Below are 21,146 nucleotides of genomic sequence, written 5' to 3'. Positions count from 1 at the left end.
CTTGAGGCTTGAGAACAGACATGACAATTTTGGGCACTTAGGGAAATACTATATAATACGTCTTTGGAAGGTAAATTTCAAACGATAAAACGAAGCAACAAATCTTAACACAAATCGTTAAGTTAGGTGATGCTATGTTGTTATTTTCAACGCGATGTGTCAGGTTTTTATCATGAGACGGTGCATAAGGCATTTAATTGATCTTCCATGAGACTTTGAAAGATGGCCAGCTTCCAGATTTGGCTTTCGATGTGATATAAAAATTTACGTTTTAAGTTATAATTATACTCTTAAGCAAACTGAACAATTTAAAATCTATAAACGCACTGATTTAAAATGTTGTAAGTTGAATTTTGAAGTAATGCGTAATTATCAAATGAGGTATCAAAATTAAATCGATCCATTCGATAATTATTTAGCTTTTCGTTTAAAAAATATCCATTTGACAATTATAAATTTTTGTAGCATCTCTGAGGTTATTAAAATAAGTTTCATTCACCCTAAAAACTCGATTAGGATTTTTATGATTCTTCCCACCCAGGATTTGGAGGTATTAGTTGTAAATACCTCCAAATCCTGGGTGGGAAGAATCATCATCCACCACCTTTTTAGTTCAGGCCTCACTGTAGAGTCATTAAGTATTTTTGGGAAGCAGGCAAGATATTTTTTTTTAATGAGCAGCGCATTCGCCGGGAATCTAACCGCGGACCCCTGGAATACGCTCCCAGCGTGCAGATCACCACACCACGAAGGAATGTTAGGAAGGCGGGAGAAATACCTTATAACTTCTTAGAAAAGAATAAATGCTTTCTAAATATTTTTCTGTTGTACATACATTCAAATCATTAAGTAACTATTATTTAATTTTAAACTGATAGAAGTACACCAAAATACTTAAATCAATGTTATAAAAATACAAACTTTCGCAGAGCATTAATTTAATACACAGCTTTTTTATCTGTATGTATACTTGCATTAAGTATATCAAAATACTGAACATTTTTAAAGGAGCTTAATTTTGCAATAATTTGTAAATTGTTAAATTCTTATTAATTTTTATAAATATGCTATATTATAAAATTTTATTAATATTTAACAGTTTTTAAAGGAAATATTAATAATAAAATGGACAGCTAATGATTATCACCTTATTATTAATAACAAGTGTATATTATTTAAGCTAAATAACAATTATAACTTTCCTCTTGTTTTTGAATAAACAGTTTTTTTTAATTCTGTTGTTATTAGCTGAGTCTAAAAATTGAAAAAAAAAAAAAAAAAAAATACGATTCACTTTTAGAGTCATTAGGTTTATTTAGAAGCAGGAAATGTGAGAAAATCAGTTGTGCTTTCGCCGGTAAAAGAACTCTAGACATTTCAAATTCAAGGCATTTACTTTGTTAGTTGGACGTGCTATTTAGTTACACCCCGAAGGCATACCGTAATAAAAATTAAAATACCTTATCAATCTATTCTTTGCTTTTGTACCAGGGCTATGGTATTCGCAGTTTATCCCTGTTTCAATAAGAAATCAGGCAAGTGTTGTGCAGGCTTAGATGTAAAACAACAGAAGAAAGATTTTCACAAATTGGCATTCATTTATATCATATTATTTTGAAGCAGGAAGACGTAAAATAATGTGCAATGTCCTCCTCGAGACACGAACCTGAACCTCTCGAATATGCTACCGTTACACCACGAAGGCATGCAGAAAGGAAGGAGAAATGCCTTATATACGACCCCTTTTAAAGGGCGACTGAGGATTAGTGGACCCAATCGCCAAAACCTGGAGCTGAAGAATCATCATAGTTCGGGCGCCACTGTAGAATCATTCGGTTATTTTGAAGCAGGAAGACGTAAAAAATATGCTATGCTCTCACTGGGAATAGAATCTGGATCTCTCGAATACGCGTCGAGTGTGCTACCGTTACGCCATGAAGGTTTTGGACCTAGAGTACTAAGAAAAGACACAGTCATAGCTTAGAAATGACATATGCAAAATGAATACATTCGCTTGAATTTTTCATTCAAAATTTCGATTTAAATACAACGAAGGATGTTGAGATAAATGAAGTTATTACTTTTTTACGTTATAAGGTATTTTCTCCCTCCTTTCCGCATGCCTAACGGCAGTACACTCGGCACGTATTCGAAAGGTTCAGGTTTAAGTCCTGGTGAGGGCATTGCTCATTTTTCACTTCTCCCGCATCAAATATTCTCTAATAATTCCACAATATGAATAGGGTAATGTAAGCTAAAGCCCATAAAATATCTTGCATCAACGCATTTTTAATAGCATTAAACTAATGAAGTTTTCATCCAAATTCTTGAAACATATATTTGCCCCGTAAACTGATTTCGCAGACATTGATTCCAAAATGCAGCTTTCCATAATATTTGCATTGCATTGTCTTTGATAACGATATTCAGTGTCCAAAGTGTTCTGGTGGGATTCTGCGCATCTATCCACATTTTCTTCAAATTTTTTAATTTGGGAGCCAAGGACACATATTTCAAGAACATTGCAGCCCATTTGTTTATTTTATACTAAAGACCTGAAGAAACACTCATGCAGCTAAAAGATCTTTGTTTCACGTTAACAACTAAATTTACAAGTATGATGTTCCCTATGGGTTACTCATTAGCTTTTAATGCAATTTCAGTGGTATAAGTCCGAGAAAATTCAATTTCCTTTCTCTGGTCTCCACTTTGCTTTTACGCAAGTAGCCTTAAAATTACTTATCACAAGTTTTTAGACTTTCTGACACTAATGAAGTATGGAACTCGCAAGACTAGGGTTTTTTCAGTTAAAATTATAAATGAACTCTACTTAGAATGTCAAAAGAAAGAGAAAGAGAGAGAGACAGAGAGAAAAGAAAAAAAAAAATAGAGAGAGACAGAGAGAAAAGAAAAAGAAAAAAAAATTAATTAACCTTAACTTACTTTTCCTTAAAATCAATTTGTTTCATTCTTTTTTGTGACTTTTAAAAGCTTATTAATCAAATTTAATAAAGTCCTGTTTACTTGATGAAGCTAAATTTGTTTTAACAGGTAAAACAGTAGAGAGAGTTGAAAATATTTCTGCTTAAAAACTTATAAACTTAAAAACTCCTGTTTTTAGCTATGTTATAATTTATCAATATTCAGATTATGACAGAAATTATATTATCTTTCGAGCAATACAAATGATATATGGGTTTTAAAATTCGTTCAATGATTCTTCCAAAATAAAATATTGATTGAAATTAGCTTGTAGACCAAATGGGAGGTGAGATTCTAAATAAGTTTATAAGGTATTTCTCCCACTTTCCTAGCGTGCCTTCGTGGTGTAGTGGTTCTGCCCGCTGCGCCGGTATTCCAGAGGTCCGTGATTCGATTCCCGGCGAAAGCGATTGCTCATTTTTCATCTTGCCTGCTTCCAATTAACCTAATGTCTCTACAAGTTAATAAAATATGATGCCAAGGCATTATTGTAATGCAGTAGATGGAAAATTAATCATCTATCAATTTAAAACACAAAAATTTCTTGTTCATTTCTTGCTACTAAAGCTTTCTCTTTACTGCTATCAGAAAATTATCGCTTCAGAACAAATACTGTAATAAATATTAAAATGCACATAGCAAAGCAAAACTAATTTATTTCAGACTTTCCTATACAGAAAATTTTATAAAACAAAAGTGCTCTAGCTTACAACAAAGTGAAATATACAATTACAGTCCAATTTTTCTTATAATAAGGTTCCCCCCTTCGGGGGTCGACGTAAAGAATGCGAACCACGGACTGTACTAGTATCTGTACTTAGGCAGTCTCGACCTAGGAGAGTCTGGAACCTAGTGCTGAAACTACTAACCTAGTGGTTCTGAAGGCCCCTGGAAGGTCATTTATTGGCCAGCCCGTGTGTCTGGCACATCCTAGAGCAGATAGCTATCGTAGCCCGGGGTAGCCAACACCCTGTTCAAGAGGGTGTTGGTTGAACACCTAGACCTAGTTCGGCGGGGGTGAGGACCCTTAGCTGACGGGAGAGGAACGCCCAAGATCTTATCTTATCTTACCATAAGGTTGTGTAACATTCTAGAATGGAGATCCACTTAACTAGCGAGACAAATATTGTTCTCTGTTTTACGAAAAACAAATATGAAATAAAAATACTAAAAATGAGCTGTAAATTAGGTATTTCAAATTAAAAAATTAATTCATTAGATTATTTTCTAAAATCTATATAATAAAATTAAAAACACAAGCGATGAAAATTCTTTTCCATAGTAATTTAATTTTCATATTTAGGCCCAACACCGAGTTCATCTGGAGTCTGGAATTAGTTTACTCAAGTAAGCAACGTCTGTTTAATACAAAGACTCGTATTGTGTGTCGTGATAGTAGATATATAGCTTGTCTGATAGTAGCATCAGAACAAGCCCACGAAATTCATAGTGGCAAGGAGTGCAAGATTGCGCCTGTCGTTGGCAACACCATTGAGCACCATGCAGGTGACAGTACGACTTCGCTCATTGTCGCCCCCAGTTTTGATGAAGAGCACCTCGGGAGGGAGGGTACGAGGGTCTCCTAAGCCTCTTGCCCTACCACCAGCCTCGGCTCGCCGCATATTTAGAATGCCCCCATGCAATACAGACACTATACATTTACAAATATCCATGACTTCTCCGGGATTCGAGCCCAGGTTCTTTCGTACGGCAGTCAGCGTCGCTAAACACTGTCCCGGTTGGGCGGTACACAAAGATTCTTAGAACTATGGGAAGATGCTCACTTGATTCGTTTTTAAAAACTTAATCACTGAAAATCTTCTCAGCAATATGTGCTGCTAAACTCTCGCTGTAATGAGAAAAAATCTTTTGAAATTTAAAATGTTTCTATGGGATAAAATTCAAAATTCTTCATTTTTCAAGTTGAAAAATCAGTACTTGGGACAATTATCATGGTTGTTTAAGGAAAAGTGCACACATTTCTGCTTGACAGTTCTTTTTGGATTGGGAAAAAATGACTCAACTTTAATATTCGAAACATTAATATGTACACTTCCAAAACCGTTCACAGTTTTCACTGTATTATTAAGCATCAGCAAAGAACTATAAATTCAATTAAAAATCTTGAACCACATCTCCAAGAAAGCCACGCTTATCTGCCTAATAATAGTCTTGACAGATTTGTTAACAAGAATTTGAATTTACTACTTAAAATGCTAATTTAAATTCTGACTAAATTTTTTTTCATTCATGGTTTTAAATTAAATTTGTGTTCCTTAAAGATGGTATATGAAAAGATTTCTTATTATAAGTTATTATGAATTATTAATTCATTACTTTGCAGCTTTAGCTCAAGCCATAGGCTTTTTAATTTACTTTTAATTACTTTATTTTGAATTTTTATATATATATATATATATATACACATATGTATATATGGAAGAATTAGCCACCATTTTGAGACGGTATTTTCCCGTCTTCTCTACAGTGAAAAATTTAAATAACCTTTATGGGCTCTCTGCTAATTATCACATTGAACTCTCTCTCTAAATTCAAGAGAGTAGAGGGAGGTTGCTTCTCGGAACATCAAAATATTACACGTCCTTATATAAGCAACAATGATATAATAATAAGCTTAGTTTTATTAGCCTCAAAAGGAGAACAAACGATCCAGAAAACGGAGTTTTACCATACTGAAAGAACACATTTCAAGCATTGTAATCATATTTTTCTTTCCTCCTTATAAAGAACAAATATATTTTTGAATTTGAAAGAGTAATAGCCTTTTGTTGAACTTACTGCTCGTTTAACTTTATTGCTTTTGGGGAAATATTAACAACAGAGTTTTGAATTTATTATTCGATAAATGTTCTATTCACTATTTATTTCAAGTTTTAATTTAAAAAGGAGCTCTTAAAAAATAATAAAAGCTTTTAATATAAATTTTCTTTATTTATAAACATTTCTTTACCACGGGAAAAAAAGAATCTGAAATACGTGACAAGACACAGTAAATAGTACGCGTAAAGTTACTCTTAAGAATACATTAAATCAATACCCTTCATAGCTGGAATTTAAATTAGTCTCGAGATTATTTTTTACAATGTTATTCCTTTATTTGTACAAAAGTATGTCATAAGCATTTTTAAAGCCTTTTCTCTTCCTAATCAATGATTCCATCGTAAAACAAGCTTAGTGCACAATAGAGGCATACTCGTATGTAGGAATTTTATTTGTAAGGAAAAATTCGATATGAAAAACCAATGACTTCAGGTTAAACACGCTTTCAGAAGTTTTCAAAGCATCCACTCATCTTATCAAAGGCAGAAATCTAAATAATTCCCGTTAAGAATTCTTAACATAGAATTTATTTTAAAATATGTAATGAACTTTTATTACCTGAATCAATAATGTCCTTATATTGCCACTTTACAAGAAAGCAAAATCTTTAACTTAAATCGATTCCCCTTTAATAATGACAGAAATCGTCTGATAATGAAAGAAGGAGACTATCTTGAAAAGAAAATGTATTGCTATCTGTTTTCGATATAATTTTGTGGCAATTAGTATATCATTAAACTACCTTTAAGCATCGTTTCTGAGTATATTTGCAAGGTATGAAAGCCTGCGATTAATCGCAGTATTGTTATCGATAGATTTTAATAATAATTTGAGTATTTTCTTGATTAGCGAAATCTTTTGAATTAGTTTCCATAAAAGTCAGAAATCTGACTGGAGACTTAATGGAAACAGCTTTGTGGCACCAAACGTGAAGCCTATTTTTTTGTTGATTTTTACACGCGATTTTTTTACTAGTCCGACATTCAAAATAATCTTAGCGAACACTTTCATTTCTTAACATTTCTACACCATTCTATTCATTACCTAACATTACTAATCGTTTATTCTATCTTATTTATCCTTATTAATGTTGTAGGTTGAGCAAAAATAAGATCTTATGCTTATCATTCACGTTATTTGCAGATAACCTTTTCTCAGACCTTTTCAGTAAAGTATATGATACTTAATTTATTCTAAAATTTAATCAGTCCGTTGCTTTTAAAAAACTGTTTGATTTGAAAACAGTAGAAGCACTTTTTAGCATTAAAATCTTTATTTTATTTTTTGTGCTATAGCTAATTGGCATAATTTAATAAAATGTATTTTATTTGCATTGTATCCAACTGATATAAACATTTTCAGTTTTTTTTAAAGATTAATAGAAAACGTTTATAACAAGGTACCAAATTTTCTGATTTTTTACCTTGAAGAGATGTTATTTATTTAACATTCCTTGAAAAAATTAAACATTTCAAAGACACATCTTTGTTTAACATTTCCTCGAGTTGTTAGACAAAAATGTATTAAAATACCTTTTATTTTAATATTGTAATATTTTAATATATTGTTATTTAATATTAAGTAAATTTATTAATTAACGATGTACTAAATAAATTTCCTTTAACTCCCGTTCAAATTAGAAAATTAGAAAAATGTTAATGAAAAATTAGAAAAAAATTAGAAATTAAATTAGAAAAATGTTAATGAAAACCTTTTTCTAATTTTCTTGACCATAGTAATTATATATATATAGGAATAAATAAGCCAGTTAAGGCATTCACACAAGGTGTAATGGATAACTGCTAACAACAATGAACTACAAATATTAAGCTGTTCAAACTGCATCGCATCGCCAATTGCAAAGCAGAGGTAAAGCTCATGATGTTCATCACCGTTTCTGCTGGGTCGCTTTTGGATCAATCATCATAGTCGTGGGAACTGGACAGTCGAGTTGATGGTAGCGCGCGCAGCGTCGGAATGATGATTGACCTGCAAGCTGCGTGTTTAATTTCTCATTTGATGCTGAGAACACTCTAATTGTTGTACATTATTGCGTGAAATTAATGTGCAGTGTATGTGTTTAACGTGATTATCTAGATCGTAAGAGCACTCAGTCTGTGAAAAGTGGGAAAACAAACGTAAGTTTGCAGCATTATCCGATAGCAAAGTGTCCCTATGAAATATTTTCTAGCCTGAAATGCTGTAAAGCAAAGAAATAGCTGCATTAGAATTCTAAATATCCGTATTAAATGCAGCCTTATCCAGATATTCAAAAAAATTTGTATAATTATATTTTTCATGTAGCCATTATAGGTATTTATTGGAATGTAAAGAAAGGAATTTTGTTATTTGGTTTTCCATATTTTATTTCAACAAAGATTAATATATGTGATACTTTTATTTTTCTAAACCAAAATTCAAAATAAACTGCATTCTATAAAATTAAATTAAGAAAATATTTTTTGTTTACACAAATCAAAATACGTAATTTATCTTCTTTCTGCAAAAATTAAATTAAGACGCTAATTTTTATTGACGTAAAATAAATGCAACTGATAATGCATATTAATTAGTATTCTGATAATGTGGTGCATATTATTAAATTTCTCAGATAGAAAAGTACTTAGTTACTCTAATTGCTGTACCGAAGAGCTCGGGTTCGAATTCCGGAGAAGTCATTAGATGTGTAAATTGTCTTTCCTTTCGTAGAAGGCAACAGCGGTCCACCTATTATGTTTCAAAGAGACCACCGCTTCCGGCCAATGTCTAAAAAATAGCTAGCCTAAAAATAATGCATTATATATATAATTATGTAATGCATTATTTTTTAGCCTAATAAGTGGCTCACCATTAGAAAACTATTCTGCCTTACTGTAACAAATCTATGATTTGAATAGGAAAAGCCAAAAAATTCGTCAGCCGTATTTCGGAAATTAAGTTTTTGAAAGATATGCATTAAAGTTTCATATGATTTCCAAAACTTAAAATAGGTATTTGTATTTTTTATCATTTAAGTAGACGATTAATTGTTAAAGGTTCTTAAATAAATCAACAAATTTAATTGTACTTGAAAACAGAAGAAAACTTGAAAACAAAACAAAAGAAATGAAAATTTCAGGTAGTTTAAATTCCGGATACCTTAAATCCTACTAATTAGAGCTTCATATAACGGAAATCCAGGTAAATTGAGTTTCATTAATTTATACGGATAACGATTTTTAGCATTTTTATGTTAAGAAAATAATAAATCGAATTTTATGGTATCTAGCCTCTCTAAAACACTTAAAACCTTAAATAACCACATATTATAGTAACATACGGGTAATATAAAAATTTATATAAAATAGAAGTAAATTGCTTACATTATTTATGTGGAAATTAGGTATAGAATACTTATATAAAATTTAGATCCTTCGTAAAAGCAAGCTGGCATAAAGCAAATTTTCTTGAACCAGGAGAGCTGACTGAAAATTTTCTTTTCTAATATAGATTATCAGAAACAAAATATTTTCACATGATGTGGGTTCTTATTATTAAGACTATTAATGTACGTTTTACATTATTAGAGAGGGATATGTAAATACATATTATTTATTAACTGCAGTCTATGCACTATATTTATATAATGCATTTTTAATAAACGCTGAGAACTGAATTTCAGACAGAAAATACATTTATAATTTTATAAAAACAATATAGTTGGTTTACACTGAACAGCAAAACGACATCACAGCTATATTAAACATTATAAGAAAGACCCGCTGTGAAACTAAAGTATTCTAAATCGCATTTTGAAGAAAATTAAAAAGTGCAAAATGCATAAGTGGTTTGTTTCAATGCTTCAAAAATCCCCTGGTTTGGTCATCCACGAGTCGGTTTACATACCGATGTAAAATGCAAAAACTAGGCAAATAAATAAATAAATAGTAAAAAAAATTAAATAAATAAATTAAAATAAAGAATAAGCACAAATAAAGAAATAAATAAAATTTTAATTTAAGTTAAAAAAATAAATAAAGATAAAAATTAAAATTAATTCACCGTAGATGAATAAAAAAATTACTTTTTTCAATGAAGAGTAACGTACATCCTTCTTCTAAAAAAGACTTTTGCTGAATTAATAGAATAAACAAGAACGAACTTTGCCCGTTTGCCTCGAAATCATTGCCCACCAGGGACCAAACGATAAAACAGCTGAATATTGTTATTTCAGTTAGGATTCAAATTCAGGCGAACAGCTCATTTGCTGGGAATCTCCGTGGGTTGCTTCATATGTAAATATGTTGTCCGTCCCCAACTGAACTCCTCTCCTTATGCAAATAGACCTCCTTATTTTGTCACAATCTAAATAATCCAATCCATTCCGATCCTCGAAATCTTAAATGAAATGTTAATGGGCCTTAAATGAAATGTTGAGCCAATACAAGATTGTTCCTTCTCTTGGCTTTACAATATAGTGTTTTCTTTTACTTTATTAGAAGCAAAAAGGCAATGGAGTTCATTGAAAAAGCTAAGATGACGATTCGCGATGTCAGTGGTGAATGTGAGCTGAGTGTTGGTGAATAGAATTACGCGACTTGCAGAAAGACGTGTTAGAGTAGAAAAAGGCCAATTGCTAGTATCTTATCGTCGTCTGAATCCATTGAAAAGAGGTATCACTACATTTCACACCCCATTATATCTATCTACGAGTATCTTGAATTTGAAAGTTATGGTCGTTGTCTTTTGTGGCAATGAAATGTGACTACGCGTTCGATCGCACTGTGAGATAGCATGATTATCGCTAGAGAAACTTCGATAGTTCACGCTATAAAGTTAAGTCTTCAAACTGAAGAGCAACATTCAACAATACCAACCAGACTCATTTCATTGGCTCAGAATGCTCTTCGTTTCGAACGCTTCCACAGTCCTCACCAATATTTCTGCACTGAAGTTACTGCAATTCTTCTTTTCAGTTAGCAGCGATGAAGAAATATACAAGGTTTGCCTTTCTGTAAATTTTCCATTGTAATCAATCGTTATCTCCACGTTTCTACAGTTGACAGTAACCATGTGAAAATACGTCATATCTATCCAGTCTCATCGTCTCACGGTCACTGAAATATGCAATTTGCCAACGTTGGAATTGTAACTTACTATTTCATGTTCAAAGCCATCTTCGTCAATGACAAATTTGGACACGGAAACCTCATTTGAGTGAAAGCAAATGGAACTTTGAGGCTAATATTGAAGATGCATTATTTAAGCATATGCATTTTGCCATAATGCAATTCTTTGGAAGCGTTCAAAATCTCTAAACCTATATGTGTCCTTTCAAAATCTCCTGTCCTGTTCGCTTTTGATCTTTACCTGTTTGTGAAAAGTAAAATCCCTTTTAGATTTCCTTTCGTTCGAGACAACATGCATTAGTATAGGAATTTCATGAAATCAGAATGGTATGAAAAAAATGTTTTGAGTCAGCGGATAAAAAACAATAAGAAAGAAAAGTCTACTTATTTTAGACAACCACAGCTTGGGATTGCAGAGGACTTTAACAGAAATATCTGGTTGTTAATTCTAATCATTATGTTGCAGAGACTTCGACTAGTCATCGACTAGAAATTTTACTGGAATTTATTGCAATATAGAAATTTAGCTCACGACGAAACTGGGGCATTTCAGCGATCATGGAAACATTTAATGATCAAAATTCAATTTTGTTTGTTTTTCTGTTCCGTTAGTCACAATTTTATACGAGTGCATGCTATGGCTTTTGTCAAACGGCAATGTGATTTTATTTGAATGTCAAGTTATCATTAAAAGTGAATGTGAAAATTGCTAATACGAATCTGGGAGTTTTAGGGTGAACGTTTAAATGAATCAAAGGACTTACTCATTTTAGGAAGGCCCACCAGCGGCCGAGCGGTTAAGTCGCTGAACACTGGTAGTTCGGTCCGAGGTTCGAATCCCGCGAACGGGCTGGCTGCATGGGTGTTTTCGTGGTTTTCCCCATGTGTAACGTGTATACGAGCCAGTTTCCCTTAGAAAGTCCTCCACGAAGGCATCCCTCCTCTTAGGCAGATAGCCCTCGAGGCTTTGCCATAAACACACACACATTTTAGGAAGCCGAAGGGAAATTATTAGGCATATGTTACCAGTTGCATGCAACACAAAGGGAGAAAGTGTGAAATATTTCGAACTTTCCTCAGTGTGGGTGTTGGAGGTCTTTACGGTGATGCTGGTGTCCTTCTCTGCAGTAAGATGTAAACGTAAAAATGGAATATTACTTGTAACCATTGGCAAGTAAAGCAATCAAGTTAAAAAAGCGCCTTAACGAATACGAAATAGAACTGACACTTTCGCAAAATATGGAAAATTTTGGATTTTCGCTTTTAAAAAATCGAAGAGTATTTTTATTAAAAAGTTAATGAAAACAGATGATGTTAGTACCTTTTACTGTAAACTTCGTGAAGTAAGAAGAAAAATGCAAACTAAAAAATTACGTATCAGTTGTGTTAACAAGGTAAATTGAGTAAGAAACGTGAGGCATATTATCACAGATTTAATTTTATCTGTTATGTGCCAGATTTTCTTAGTGATAAATTTTGCTTTAAAATATACGCCTCGCTCTGGCAGGTTACTTTTAATATTTAAGAAGATTACTACAAATCGTTTAGGCGTATTCTCTATATCATTACTATTCCATGTTTAACCTAGAATGAAGTAATCGAGGGGAAAATTCTATAAACCAAGCGGAACATTTATTAAATTTAATATAAACATAACGTAAAGCGAAAGAAATAAAAAATAGGTGGTCAGCAGCTCCATGCGACTGACAATAAAGCCACTGTTGAACTTTTCTGTGACAGTAGAAATACACGCATAGCAGCATAACTATTTGTAATACTTCGCAGCTGAGGATTAGGTGCAGAGAAAAATAAAGGCGTCGCTCCCAAGCGGCACTCCGCTACTAGATATAATTTCCATACAGCGCTCCACCAGTCACAACTGTACCAACATCTAATAATACTGAATTATGAGAATTTCATCTACTTTGTTATTGATGTAACACCTTCGATACATAAAAATTAATATCACAATAAATGGAATGCTAATTTTGTGGAAAGCAATTGTTTATGATAGAGGAAAGGATAAATTATCAATAGACAGAAGAATCGTCGAACCTTATGCAGAACTACAACGCTTCATCAGTATATACCTACCTTGCTGATGGATTGGTTATGGTACTCACTGAGAATGATTAAACTAGCTCTTAAGATTACTATTAGATTTTGCGACTAGCTCTTAAGATCACTGGATATCTCATTAGACTTGCTCTTTAGACATTTCTTAACGGTTAGTTAGTTAGTCCTAAGCACTGTCCCCCAGCCCACCTAGCAGGCGAAACCTGCCATACGGCTATGAGAAGACAGGCCAAGCAACAAAGGCATAACAAGAAAACGTAAAGTAGATACATACATTCCAAACACTCTCGGTTGAAATAGTATATAAATGTGTCGTTTCCATTTCTGTGATTTTTCTTAAGTTTAAAATCTTTATAAGTTTTATTTTCAATTAGTTATTATTATTCGAATCTTCTTTATATTATCAAAATTCATCTTAAATTTATAAGTTACCTCAATTACTTCTGTTTTCAGTATGATTTTCTGCTTTGTTATATCTCCATACCAATATTCTTCTTATTCTCTTTCACAGTTTGCATAATATATCTTGCAAATTTTCTAAACAATTTATAGTTACTAAATAAATCCTCAAACTTCTCAAATTTATATTTTTCTCTCACACTTCCAGTCAGGCAACAGTCCTCGATGAAATGCTTTGAATCACCGAATTTATTACAAACTTTGCATAACGGTATGCTAAAATTTATTCTTTACGTTTCTTACGGTATGCTAAAATGATGTTTATGTACTATCACTACTTAAAGACTATATTCGTCCTGCTGGCATGATGATAAGGAAACCGGCAGCCTTAGCCATGGGCCTGGGCTAGAAACCCAGAGAAGGTGTGAATGTTTATAAGTATATAGGACATCTACGGCACAGAAGATATTACAATACTGTACAGCCTAATGTCCTTTCTGGAAGTTGATGGTAGGGAAAGAAGGGCGAGAGGCCTAAAATGAGTCCCTGGGGATTTTCCTTCAAAGCTAAGAATTAGCTAAGCAAATTTTGGGCTGCCAAGGTCGAATTTATTCAGTTATAAAGTGCTTAAGGACTAAGTCAATAACAACCACAAACCATGCCTCTTGGCAACGATAAAATTCATGGTCTTGATCTTATGTTATTGTCAGATAAATCAGATTAGTCGCAGAACAGCGACAAAGATCTGTCAGAGTTAGGTACAAAGTATTCAGACAGCTTCTGAAACTATTGATGTATATTTGATGCAAGTAATAGCAAGAACTCTATTGTCACTTGAATTATGTCGGAACTCCGTAACTCGCATGTGGAAAATGTGAAAATTTCTGTGTAGGAAAATGTTTAATATTTTTCCTGTTTACAGATATGTTACTTACAAATCTATCGTGAATAGTTACTTTATACTAAATGTGCACAACAGTCACACTTCCCTTCATTATAAAACTACTAGCGCATTTATTAGCATACTGGTGTCCAAAAGTTAAGAAAAAGCGGAAAAATTAGCATGCTCTTCGAAACAACTGATGTGTAATCATACGTTTTGTATCCTAAGAGATGTGCTGATGCAGAAACTGGCTCATAGAGGAAAAAAAGTTTGCATATCAACATTTTCAGAAAGATATAAAAGCTTTCCGTATTTCCGCCCTCCCTCTTCATCTCCGCATTATGGATTTTAGAAAGAAAGTTGAAATGCAGCCTAATTTTGAAACAATTATTAGGTGACATCATTTTAGTAGCGCGAAGTGATGAGAAATAGTGCAGCTTTGAAAGACCAGCAACACGACGCCCAGAATTTGAATGCCAGTAGTTCCGTCCTTGGTGCGTATTTTGTACATTTGGTGCACTATCAAACTGAATTAATAGTGTTGTGAATATCAGTAAATGAAGTCACAGTTACTAAAGGGTTCAAGAATCACAATGTTTAAGGGTCGTAACTCTTCGTGGTGACAGTTTTCTGCAAGCTTTACCTATAAGCCGTTGATCTGCAAGTTCTACGTTATAGCTCTACCACTGTAAATCAGATTGCAGCATCGATAGGAAAACGATATCTCAGCAAACTGTTTACAGAGGGCTGCAGACATGAAAGATGATTAAACTCGCCGGCACAAACAGCCCTTAGGGAGCCATGGCTGGCAGTGCCCTGATATCTGTTTTCTAGACCGTGGGCTTTGTGGTGTTTGTGCATCTTAGCCTGAACGAGTGGTCAGCTTGTCTCAGGACCTCCGGTGTTTAGTCCCAAGCGAACTTCGTACTCATTACTCATTTTATCGTCAACCTTGCCCAGCCTGGGGATCGAACCCCGGACCTGTGGTGCTGCAGCGCGACACGCTAGCCACTGAGCCACCGGGCCTCCCATAAAAGATGATTAGGGGTTTTTAATTCACACTGAGGAGTTTGTTTAAACTGAGCTCCATATAACCGCAGCTGGATTCCACAACCATAGGGTAACGATGCAGTTACTTGTGATTTGCCAACAGACTAATTTCTGTTAATTATTGGCCTAAGGAACTTCTGTTATTTGCTGTTAGCCAGCAACATCGGTGAAATATAAGCGTCCAAAGATGGTGATTTGATTATTTATGAAAGAAGTGCTACCGGTGGGCCCACTGATTTTCACATCTTCTGTCGCAGTACTGTGACTGCTGTGTGTGGTACTGTACTGTGACTGTTCTGGCTCTGTACTGTCAATTGTGTTATTATGCTAATTTTCCTCTTTGAAATGGGCGAGCATACTGGGCTAAAAGGCATGAGAATTTTGGGTTCTCACACCATTTTTTTTTTTTTTTTGGTATTTTTTTATCAGTAAGTTCGCATTGTCATCCAGTATTTAAAATCGGAAATATTGCTTCGTATCGTATGGCCGTCGAAATCACTCGACTTCAATCCCGTGAAGAACATATAAGACATACCTTGAAGATATTTAATTTCTCGCCTTAACCCGAACCCATGTCGGAACCTTAGCTAGCTAAGAATATGTTTACTCTCTGAACAGGCATAGATAGCCCTAACCACTGTAGATGATGTTAATCTTGACATGAAACCGACTCCGGAGGGAATGTATTTAACGAGTCATCGTATTCCATATTGAAAAATCTCTACCAATGAAAATTTTTTTCGCCTCAAATCCTAATTTTTTTTTTTTTTACTATTACTAAGTCATTCACTAATCATTTTATTTGGATTTCCCCACTAGAGGTGTCTTTTGTTATTATCCATGACCTGTGAAAGTTTCATTGAATTTTAACAGGTAATTTTTATAACCTCTTTTTCTTCTTTAGTGCTTAAACTTTTAGAAATTGTTCATAATAAATATAACATTGCTACCATTTATAAATAAGTTTATAATGTCATCCTTAAAATCAAGTTAAGAGTTCAAAGGTTTTAAAATCTGGCGTTCCTGCGGCTTGGAAAGTAAGGCCTATAAAACATCCCAATTCAAATTTCTTTTACAACAAGATACATTTGGTTATAAAAAACTACAATTCCTGTAATATTTTTAAAACACAAACAAAAATAATGAGTATGTTTTTTTTTTCTTTTTAAAGTAAAATAACACCGACCGAAACCAATAAAATGAAATTTATTGATAATTTAATATTAAACCTAGAAGATTGCAATTTATATTTTATTGCAGAACTTATTTTTAAAATAATCATTCTTAACTCTTTAAAAATACTTGTCGTGTAAGCAGCTAGTTAAAATTAAAGAAAATAATGAATATTATCGCTGTTAATATAAAAGGGAAATGATACATATTTCACTCAGAAATAAACAATCTGTACAATAAATCTTTTCTTAAAATTTTCCGTTTTGCTCCTTTCCACTTTGCATTTCCAAATTTCATCGCTTGTGCTCGATGTCATAAAAGACTCATGCCTCATTATAACAATGTGCTAGTGTAAGTAAAATATACGTTAATTTCGAAAATATTTTTGTATACAAAACTCGCTAAATTTTCACAAAATTTAAAATAAATAAAAAAATTCTAATTTCGGGCTTCGAGATGTTTATGCTGGTGTGCAGAACTACGTGCATTTAAAAGTTGGTACATCTAAGTGGCATCATCTTTCCTCAGCGTGATGAACCCCCATACCCGCAGGCTTTTCATTTTTCAATAATATACAGATTGCACTTTTGTGTTCCATCGAATTACTGATTTTACACACATAAAATATTTTATCTTGCTATTTATAATTTCGTAATTTTAGGTGAGTCTCCTTTCTTTTCCAGACAAAAAATTGCGTCGCCATTTTTCAAAACGTAAACCTTCTGATTTAGCAATCAATGATGTTACTAAAATTGTACTCGTGCCCATAATCTTAGCCGTTTGAATAGTGTGAGTAGTAGGATATTCAACAATTATTATCCCACGTTTCTAGTCAGTAAGCGTAATATAGATTGTAGAAAATACTAGAAGAATCAGAAATGAATCACACATTGCTTAAAATTCATTTGTGCTTTTAATTAAGAGCTTATTTAACTTTAGTAGTTTAATAGAAAATTAGAATTAATTAAGTAGAAATTAATTAAGTACCACTTAATTAAGTAGAAAATACGTATCCTTTATTGTTGCTATTTAGAAAATGTTAATTTATTATGAAATGAAATGAAAGTTCAGTGGAAGAACGGAATGTAGTTAGGAAGGAAGTCCTTTCTATCAGAAATAAATTTTTTCCTAAACTGTGCTATTGTAATGAACAAAACAGAAACACTCTAGCTTGAAACCCAAAACTAGGAAAACTTCCGATTTGCATTGGGGATTGTTTCCAATAAAACTTTCCGGGCATAATATTTCAACAGACTAGGTTTTCTCTTGATATGCACAAAGGTTTTTATATGGAAACCAGTGCCAAGATCAGCCTGAAGTTTGACAAATTTTTAAATATCGGCATGATTGATTAACGTAATTGTTTTGTGTTGACTTCTGAGGAATTAATAAGTTTTCTTTGGATATTGTTACACTTATTTACGAATAGGCGCCGAAACATTTACGCCACATGTAATTTTTTGTAAAAAGGTTAAATTTCAATTCCATATTATAATAACAAAATTATATACTACAGATATTAGACAGAATTCAGTTATGTGTTTAATTACCAATTACATTTTAGAAAAATAAATTAGATTATTTGCTATCATTTGAAACACTATTTAGGACTTTTCTTTAGTTCAACAGTTAACTTAATTTTAACCATTTCAATTAGTTCAAATGCTTCGTTACGTTTTTAGATTTTCGAGTCAAATGTTACAACTTCGTGAGATTGTTATGTCATTTAAGAATCGTTTGCCGTTTTCCCCCTCAAATTGTTCGTTTATCCTTCCTTCTCGTGCTCCGAATCGAATTTTTTTCTAAATTTAGACCTAATTCCGAATGAGTGCCGTTCTCCCATTCCTCCATTTTGGATCGAACGCTCCCGGAATTCCCGTTTCGGGGAATCGGAACATCTGCGTTTCCGTCCATCCGGTCATCCCGCCGGCGGGATGGGAAAAGAGAAAGGGGCAAGGCACTCTTCTTTTCCCCCTTTTCCGACACCGTGCCGCGAGGAAATGGAGAACGTTTTCATCCCGGAGAACGATAACAACCGAGAGGAGCACCTCCCTCTTCCATTTAACCTCGTGCACAGCTGCCCCAAGTATCGTATCAGCACCACGCGGTTTTTGATCTCTCAAGATCCTATTATTTGCCAACCACTTCCCGTGCTCCCACCTACGAGGACTCTGCAGAACAGGAAGATTGCATCCATCATATTCATCCTGTCCTCGGAACACTCTTCATCCATAGTCACGTGTGCGGAAGAAGTTCATGTCCCCCCTTCCACCTAAAACAGACATACGCAAAAGAATCGAACCCGATTTCTTCTGGAAAGGTTACATCAAAGAAACAGAGAACAAGAGTTCACTCACCGCTGTGCTGCACCGGGCGATCCACGCATCCATTTCGTGCCGCACGGCAGGAGCGAGGGATCTGGCGACAGGGGGCGCTGGTGACGGAGCGAAGATTAAGAAGAAAAGAGGAGAGGGAGTCGAAGAAAAGGCAGGGGAAACGGATGGATGGAAGGAGAGCGATGCAGGCGCCACCGTCACTCTTCGAGCCGGGCTGAAAACCCTGGAACAATTTTTTAGCGCCACGATGTGGCAAGGAACGCTGTCGGGTGAACATTCGAGATTCAGATTTTGAGTTTCGAGGAGTGAATGCAAAATGACGAAACGTTCTGTTGCGCAGGAACTGCGTTTCTGGATGGAGTTCCAATTCGGCGCCGGGGCTTAAAGCATTTTGTTTATTTCAAATCAGAAAAAGAGGAAATGCGCGAAGGGGGAAGAAATGCGTTATCTTTCACTTCTATGAGGCCACTGAAATGCATTTCATTCATATATACAGAAAACACTTTTAACACTGAATAAACTCGATCTCTTTTATATAACAGAATAATTCATTTTGAAACTTAGAATTACTTTAAAAAATAACCTTTCGCACCCCAATTTTTTTTTTTTTTTTTTTTTTTCAAACCGAGTCTTAGAATTTGATACTTACTTCTGCAACATAAAATCGAAATTTTATCTCAATAAATGCAGGATTTACTTATATGGCTACCTTGCTCAGACTACATCTTAGCTATCTTTAAAGCTGTATTGTTAAAGCTATGAGTAATCACTATAGCACCTGCAGAAAATTTTTCGGGGAAGACTGATGTTAAAGACAAACACTTACGCCAATTATTATTACTTAATTATTTAATTTATGTATCAGATTATAGAATATAAAACTTCAACAATATAAAAACCCCTTTTTTTATTCGATTATAGAAGGAGGCAAATACACCATTTGCTCCCTCTTTTGGATACCCATAGAACGCCTAGTAAATGAATTAAATACAAACACAGTCAAACTGAAAATCATTTACCTCTACATAAGGTTATGGAAAGATCAGAGAGTGCTTAACAGAAACTTAGTGATCACATTACACTTAACACACTATGATGTGAAAGTAATTTACAATGAACTGTGAGCCCAACGGTTAACAAATAAAATATAGTTATCTTAACCTGATGACATGCTATCAGTTAAGAACAGTTTAATTTCAAACAGAAAAGCAAATAAAAAAAAAGAAAAATATGAAAGGTTTCAGATTTTAAATTATGTCCAAAGGGGCGTTTTTTTAACATTTTGTGTGTTACTTTTATTTATTAAATATCATGTTCCTCGCACTTAAACCATAAAATTCAGTTGAACAACAATATCGCAAAATAATTTTAAATTGAGCATATCTTTAGAATTTCCCGATACACAGTCTCACGCGCTGGAGATAATTTTTTCTGTACAACGTTGGTATCGCTTGCTTTGAAATCCTTGAGTTTTGTTAATCAAAAATTCGTTAAAGTTTTACAAAATATGAAATCGACAATAAAACAAATTCTAAATTTCAAATTTTGGCCTCCATATGCCCATATTCGCAGTAGGGCTACATCATTCAATATTTGATGATTCTAGGGACCGTTGTTTTATCACAATGCGAGAAACATACATACATATATGTAGATTCTTCATTATTAAATTTCTTCAAATGTAATATAGGGCTATATATTTGGTGGGAACGATCTGAAAAGTGATACAGCTTTTTAAAGGTTTCGACGCAAAATGCCAAAACGAAATTGATAGTCCTTCAGGCCAAATTGTCCCTTTGGACTAAAAACAAAAGTTTGCTAAGCAACTCCTTCTGGTTGACAATTGAAAATGCAACGCAATTAAGATAACTTTTTGAACTAAACCTGTTACAAAGATGAGGCTGGTTCCCCCTTAACTAAATTTCAACTGTAGCGGAAACTTAGACTTCAATCATTTAGCCGATGAGACACTTAACCGATAGCAGTTAGTCGACACGGATAGCTAGCCCGACAGGATGTATAGTAGGCATTTCGCTCTTCCGACTGCTGAAAATTTCTATCCCACTTCTGAAATGCAGAGTCCAAGCCCAACAACAGGAGAACAGTAAACCTGCTGAATTCTGGTCTTTCGGCCCTTTATTGGAAAACGGAAAAACGGGTTGGTTGCGCGGACGTTTTCGTGGCTTTCTCCATGTGTAACATGTATATGAGCCAGTTCTCATCGAAAATCCTCCACAAAGGCATTCCTTTCCTTAGGCAGATAGACCTCGAGTGCTTTGCCATAATCAGACAAACCAA

General features: G+C 33.9%; 1 protein-coding gene across 1 annotated transcript in view; it reads right to left on the bottom strand.

Annotated features, from left to right (window-relative positions):
• The window catches only part of LOC118183246 (neuronal acetylcholine receptor subunit alpha-10-like), a 213,289-nt gene extending 194,215 nt beyond the window's left edge, over window positions 1-19,074 (bottom strand). Inside the window, exon 1 of the mRNA XM_085811797.1 lies at window positions 18,870-19,074. The gene's annotated coding sequence lies outside the window, so the exon portion shown is untranslated. The remainder of the gene's footprint in view (window positions 1-18,869) is intronic.
• Between the last annotated feature and the right edge of the window lie 2,072 nt (window positions 19,075-21,146).

Source organism: Stegodyphus dumicola, chromosome 2 (genome assembly GCF_044657685.1).
Source record: "Stegodyphus dumicola isolate Sdum_Otavi_A_Nest chromosome 2, ASM4465768v1".
Lineage (NCBI taxonomy): Eukaryota > Metazoa > Arthropoda > Arachnida > Araneae > Eresidae > Stegodyphus > Stegodyphus dumicola.
Note: the sequence above shows the minus strand (reverse complement) of the source record. Positions and strands in the feature narration are given on the sequence as shown.